Here is a 7306-nt window from a genome sequence, read left to right as displayed (position 1 = left end):
CGGCGCCCGGGCGGCCGCAGCTTGTCTGCTGCTCCCGGGGAGGAAGGCTCCTCTGATGGTGTTTCCTCACCTTGGTCATCTGTACCCAGCCTTATGTACTTGATTTTGATTCTGTGTGTGAGTGTGAGTGTAGAGTAAAGGGTAGGGGGTGTGTGTGTGTGTATGTGTATTGTGATAACTGTATATATTAGGAGGGTTTGACGGGCGATAATGTTTTTAACGTCTTTTTTAAATGTCAAAGCACTTTGCGATGCACCTGTGTATGAAAAGCGCTCTATAAATAAAGATTGATTGATTGATTGATTGATTGATTGATGCCTTCTATCCCTACTATTGTGCTGACTAATGTATGTAAGACAGATTATATTCGCTTGCTACGCTCTTCATAGAAGATGGTGTAAGACTGTGGAGCGGAGGGAGCTGCGCAGGAGGAAGAGGAAGGGGAAGCTGACCAGTGCAGGACACCACGCTCTGTTTTCCCCTACCTCCAAAAACATGCAGGTCAGGTAGGCCCATAATGGTGGTAGGCTCAGTGGCAGCGGCTCAGGACTAACCCAACACCTGAACGCATATTTAGTTGTACAATGACAAATAAAACTTACTTTCTTTACAAACATGTGATCCATGGCCCATTACTATTGCTTTCCCTATTAATACACACGCGCACACCTTAAACTTAAGCTTGACCCGATATGCCATATACAGTCATTCTTTTGTGGAAAGTCAATTTAAACATAAAACGTATGGGCAAAAAAAGAGAAAAATCCGAGGCACTCCGATACCTGGTTAAAAGTCCTTTATTGAGTGGACATGGTGGTCGGCGCGTTTCGGTCGCGTTCGACCTTCTTCAGGACATACAATTAAAATAGTGGCTCAGGTGTGCTTCATAAGCCCAGTGTGTCACGTGATATAGAGCTTCCGGTTTGAGACAAAAGAGCCATACATAATACAGAGAAAAACAAAAAATGAACAAGACAATTAAAAATAAATGGGTATGGTAAGATAGATAGTAATCATGTAGTAAATAACAAGCGATACAACATTGAATACCACATAATTAAAGATCTACAGCACCCTGGAGTATACTAAGTGGTCGACCACACTAAACTGGCAAATGGGGTACATCTTGACAACATAAGGGAAATTACAGCATCAGGCATTGTGCAGTAGAAACAGTGTTGGAAAAGGGCAACAGCAATGCAACAGTAATATATATATAAGTCACTGTGAAACACACTCAATGGAGTGGAAACATTAGTTTATTAAATTTTAAAATTATGTATTTTCCTCCCCCTACATTTTCCAGCAATGTCCTAATGTGAGGAATGAGCCCAGACCTACACCACAACTGCCTCTAAAATCCTCAGTAGTGAGTATAAAATGACCAACTTGCATCTAGTACCTTTAAGTTACATTTTTCTTTAAAGTCATGCAACACTGTGCATTCTTCCTAATGACTCATATGCCTCTTGCTGCCATTGTACAGACGGTATAGACACAAGCAGCTCTTAAGGGCGGCTTTGTCCTCCCCCGCACCTCCCTCCTGAGGGCTCTCAGGGCTGGAGCTGCGCTAAATGAACAGTGATACGGTGCTCTGTGGAGAGGCGGGCCTGTGTCATCGGCCTCACTGCTATAACGGACGCCACAACCCGTCCCGCGAGTGTGCAAAAATGTACAAGCACACACACTTATAGGAACAATGGAGGGAAGTACTTGAGAGAAGAGGACAGGAAGTAAAGAAGGGGTCTTGAGTCTACTGTATACACTGAACGCAAAGACACAGGACATTTTCTACAAACACAAAAGACCCATTTCTCTCAAATAAACTAAAATCTGTCTAAATCTGTTATTAGTGAGCACTTCTCCTTTGCCAAGAGAAGGCATTCCACATCACACAGTGTCCTTTTATTGTGGCCAGCCTAAGGCACAGGCTGGCCACAATAAAAGGACACCCTGAAATGTCTTACGCACAGCACAATGCCACAGATGTCGCAAGTTTTGAGGGAGGCGTGCAACTGACATTTCACAAAATCCCACCCTAAATGGTAATTTTCCAGTCATCACCGTCGATACCAGGCATTCTCCGGGTCTACCACAGAAAGTAATGTTGTGCTGCGTGTTTTCTCTCCTTTCACAGCACAAAAGAAAAAAAAAAAACATTCACAGCACCTGCTAGCTTTTATTGAAGCCGAGGTCAGACTAGACAAGACAAATGCGCCTTGTCGTTTGCAAAGAGTTTCAAGAGCTGTCCTTGCTGGACATAGTCACAAACAAGCGGTTTCTCCCACCTTCCAATATCCAGCATCTTCGCACAGCCATTGAAGAGGAGTGGACCAACAGGTACATACCAACTCAATCTTGACGAAGGACAAGTGCTCACTTTCATAGATTTAGCCAGACAGAAAGCGGGTCTATTGTATTTATAGAATATGTTTTAAATCTTTGAGTTGAGCTCATGAAAAGTGGGAGCATAAAACAAAAATGCTGCGAGTAGCTTCTTTTATTCCGCTTTGGTGTTTTCTTCGCGATGATGCCACATCCTCTTATGTGCAATTGTTGTTTTCTCCTGTACAATATGTTGATTGCAATCATCGTCTTTGTGGGTGGTTGTATCTTTCGATTATAATCATGTCTGTCTTAACTAATGGCGTGGCACAGTGAACAGTTCGATTTACCATGGACAAACTTAAGAAGCAGTATAACCACTGTGAGTTTGGCTGCACTTGAAGGCGCGCCTCTCTGTGATCAGTTCTCGGATTGTGTGACTTTTCTGGCTGGCGTCTTTTGAAAAAATATAGCGCATACATAAAGAGCCCGTCTTTTGAACAGCTCTTGGAAATGAAAGAATCCCAAATATCCGACTTCCATCAAAGGACTCTATTTCCAATCACAATCGTCCTGAAATACAGACTGGTACTGGTGCTTCTGAAAGATGCTCTGGAGGTTTTCCGAAGTTTTCTCTACGACATCCGAAACATCTACTGTACACTAGCAGCCCAGATGACAACTTGAACAGCACTTCTCTATGGCCTTGAAGTGCCGGTTGCTCACAATTTCACCACTCTGCAGCCAAACAACACGTATTTTTATTCATTAGACACATTTTTTCCCTTGCTGCCCTCTTTTCTCTCCCATTATCTGAGCTTTTCTGTAAGTAGCTCTCGCTGTGTTCTCCTTAGCCTGTTCCCTCCAGCTCCTCTGCAGCCCGCTAGCCTCTTATCCACCCACACCGTGTTCCTCCCTGCTCTCTCAGACCCTCTCAGATCGACCTCTCCGCCTCTGAACCCCATTACCCATAATCCTTTACCTTCAGCACAACAGGTCCTCCAAGGTTCCATACATCTCCATGCGTCTGTCTGCGGTATTGAGACATTATTATTGTCTGCATCTCCTTGGATTCAGTGAACACGTGTATTTGCTGCCCTGGTACCTCCCCCCCACTCTCTCTAGGCAAGGCAAGGCAAGTTTATTTGTAGGGCACAATTCATACACAAGGCAGTTCAAAGTGCTTCACAGTTGCATAAATACAGGAAAACAAGTACAATCAATAAAAACATCAACATACAATTAAATCAATTACAGTGAAAAGCAAGAGTGCAGATAAAATACTTTCAGTCATATGCATGGACAAAAAGAACTGTTTTCAGCCTGGATTTGAACATTGTCAGGGCCTGTCTCACATCCTCATGAAGACTGTTCCAGATTTTAGCTGCATGAAACTGAATATTATTGACTATTATTGACTTTGGGAACCACCAGGAGGCCCCTTCCTGAAGTTCTCAGGGCCCGAGATGGTTCATACGGCTCTAACATGTCAGAGATGTACTTCGGCACTAAACCATGAAAAGACTTGTACACAACTCTATTCTCTGAGTGACAGGAAGCCAGTGCAGAGACCAGAGCACTGGACTAATATGGTCGTATTTCCTGGTTCTTGTCAGGACTCGAGCAGCAGCGTTCTGGATGTACTGCAGCTGTCTGACAGTGAGCAGCCGTTACAGTATCTAACCTGCTGGGGACAAATGCATGGATAAGTCTCTCTAAGTCTGGTTTTGACACTATTCCTCTGATCTTAGCGATGTTTTTCAGATGGTAAAAAGCTGCTGATGTTGTTGCTTTGATGTGGCTGTTTAAGTTCAGGTCTGAGTTCATGATTACTCCTAGATTTCTAACCTGATTTTTTGGTTTTCGAGAGAGAGACTCAAGGTGACTGATAGAGACTCTATAGGACGTGGTCAAGGAGTCCTGCAGTCAAACAGGGTCAGAGAATAGCACATGACTCCAACCATATTCTGTCGATAAATATGAGTTATACATATAAATATAATATAAGTGTGAAAGGAACAGGTACAAGGAGTCTTTTATAGTGCAATATTGACTGCACTTTTTTTCATGCCAAATAGGAAGTATGCAACAGAAACGTATTACGTATTTGGCCATGGGCAAGGTGCAATAGTTACTGCACTTTAAAGCCTTTGGGGAAAATGCAATCTTCCTTCTTTGTATTGTAATTGATGTAGCTGAGCAATAACTTCTTCTTTCCCTGTGATGTGCAGCTCTTGGCTTTTTATGCAAATTGGGAGGATGTGGGAAATGTAAGCTCACGGTGTGTTTGTATTGATGCCTGTGATGTCCAAAAAGAATTTCTCCCGTCTGAAAACAATAAAAGTTTATCTCATCTGAGAACAGGTCGGTCAGGTGGTTCATCAGTTCACTCTCTTTTATAAACTTCTTTCATAATGCAAAACCCTGCAAGCATGTTACTGCTTCTGCTACTTCAAACATTTCCACTTTGCAATCCCTGCATGTGTCCCTGAACACGGGGGCAGGTGAGAGGTGTGTTAGGGGTGCACTGTGAGCGAGGGAGGTGTGGAGCTCATCTCGGTTTCTGCGGGACAGAGTTAGCGCTCAGTTTCATCGGTGGCACATGTGTGAATGCAGCAATCCCGGCAAATGGATTTGCTTATTGTGGCTTGAAAGTGAAGTGCTTTTTTTGTCATTATACAATTGAAACTGCGTAGATCCGACAGAATGTTAAATGTATCACTAAAATAATATCCTGTGATTGAGAAACAAACCTACAGTTTTTCATGTTTTTCACGCCTTTAACTTTGTTAGAAAGTGTGTGGTGTGGGTTTTACAGCCTTAAAACATATATAATGATTGCACACAAAAAATAAAGCTGACTACTTCACGGATTTTGCCTATTGCTGGTTATTTTTAGAACGTAACCCGATAAATGAGGGACCACTGTAGTCATCTAAAAGCGCATGAGCTACACATGTAGTACTGCCTATCTGTCTGACTGTCTGATAGACTGGTCAAAGAGACGTCTTGTTATCTTAAGGGAACATAACCGTCTTCATAGGAGGATATGCATTGTGGACCATAAAGATCGACCCTGACCGAAAGTCATCCTTCGTAGTACAACCTAACCAGAATTAACCTTGAAGTTACCTCGCTAACCTTCCAATCCAGCTTCGTACTATACTGTAGGGCGAAGGAATGTCCATCCACATGAACAATCGAGAAACACAGAAGGATTTCCTATTGTGAGAGCCAGAAAAGAGTTGAGAGAGCAACTAGCTGCTCACACTCAACTTCCTCCAACGGGTGGTGCCTCTTCAGTGCCCAATCAAATTTTCAACTTTTTACATTTACATCTTGTTAAATGTAAATGTCTCAATGTCACATCTGGCCCCATCCTCCTCTCATAAAAATGGTGATCAAACTGGCTCTTCCTCAGCCAGTCACTACAACTTATTCCTCTTTCCTCTCATCCATGAAATCAGCTCATTCACCGGAGCGGAAAACCCATCCTCACCTCTCGTACCCACCACGGCTAAATATATCTCTTTACTAAGACCTCACCAGACTCTCATTAACCGGGCAGTGCTCGCTGCTCGGTCTGACTCCACACATTCATCATGTTTATACGATTACAACTTATACGCCGTGTATCTTCTTCCACTTGGACCTTTCAGCGGATGTGAGTGGAATGAGAAGTCCCCCGGAGAGAAAAAAGTGTTCGACGGTCAGAGCGTTGCGAAGTCTATTACGACCAAAAGGGCCTAGAATTGTGCCGACAAAATGTGAATAAAAGATACATCCATGTTTCAACTGATGTGTTTGTTCTGTTGACAAAATAGATGCATTATATTTTTTCATGGGCAAATGGTAAAATGGTAAATGGTCTCAACTTATACAGTATTGTCCTTTACAAACTTCATTAGGCCCAAAGCGCTCATTCATTCACCAATGGCAAGGTGGGTGAAGTGTCTTGCTAGAAAACGACAGCATGCATCTTCAGGAGCTGGGATTCAAACCCCCGACCTACCGATCAGGAGATTACCAGCTCTACCAGCTGCACCACTGTCAGGGGGGATTGTGAGTTTCTTTTTTTGCTTCGAATAAACCGGTCATTCCTGAAATAATTGGCTACACATACAGTGGGGCAATACTCACCAGGGTGAGGCTGAGGGGGGATTGACTGCTGTGTCTGATTATGTGGAATATGAATCATCAGGCCCTGAAGTCCAACAGAAAATCACCAAGCACAGGAACTGCTGTCTGGATGGAAAACTCCTGCACAACTGAGAGCGAGAATCCTTTTGTTTTTGGATGGTTGTCATTCGTGAGTATTTGAATTTGTTCTAATTCTCTTCGCAACTCTTCGAGGAGCCGTAATGCCTTCCTCAAGTTGTTGGTGCACAGCCACTCGTCGAGTAGCTAAACCATGACGCTCTGTCCTTGTCATTTGTTCTCTTTCACAGTTGTCATGTTGCTCTGAATGGGTTCTACTTATTCAGAAGTAATTTCCCTTGTTAACTAAAATGGGCTGTCACAAAGAAAGAGGGCTGTACGGTTTGCATGGGAATCTTTCTTCAATGGTTTTGTAAAACACAATGTTAAGAAATCCATTCAACCACATTAAAAAGACTTTGGGACAGCACAGCACAGAGAGGACATTTCAACCTTTCAGGGCTAAACAGTAACAGATGAATAAGGGAAGACTAAAGCTGGATTACTCATTGTGGAGAATATCTTCGGTTGGAGCTCAAAAATGCAGGTCGCAGATTATTATTATTATTTTTTATTTATTTTTTTGATTTCAAAAATATACATTTCTTTATTAATGACAAAAAAAAAAGATACAATGAAGCAAACAAGTGTTAAAATACAAATTTGGCTCAAAATTTTGCAGCCTAAATAGGCTCCAAAAAACAAAATTGCTAGCATGAACAAGCTTCAGCTAGCCCGCGCTGAACGCGATGGGGGAAGCCTCGCTCCCCCTGTCCATTCTTCA

This window comes from Gobius niger, assembly GCF_951799975.1.
Source record: "Gobius niger genome assembly, chromosome: 6".
Lineage (NCBI taxonomy): Eukaryota > Metazoa > Chordata > Actinopteri > Gobiiformes > Gobiidae > Gobius > Gobius niger.
The sequence above is the reverse complement of the archived record's forward strand: the minus strand, read 5'-3'. Positions refer to the sequence as shown.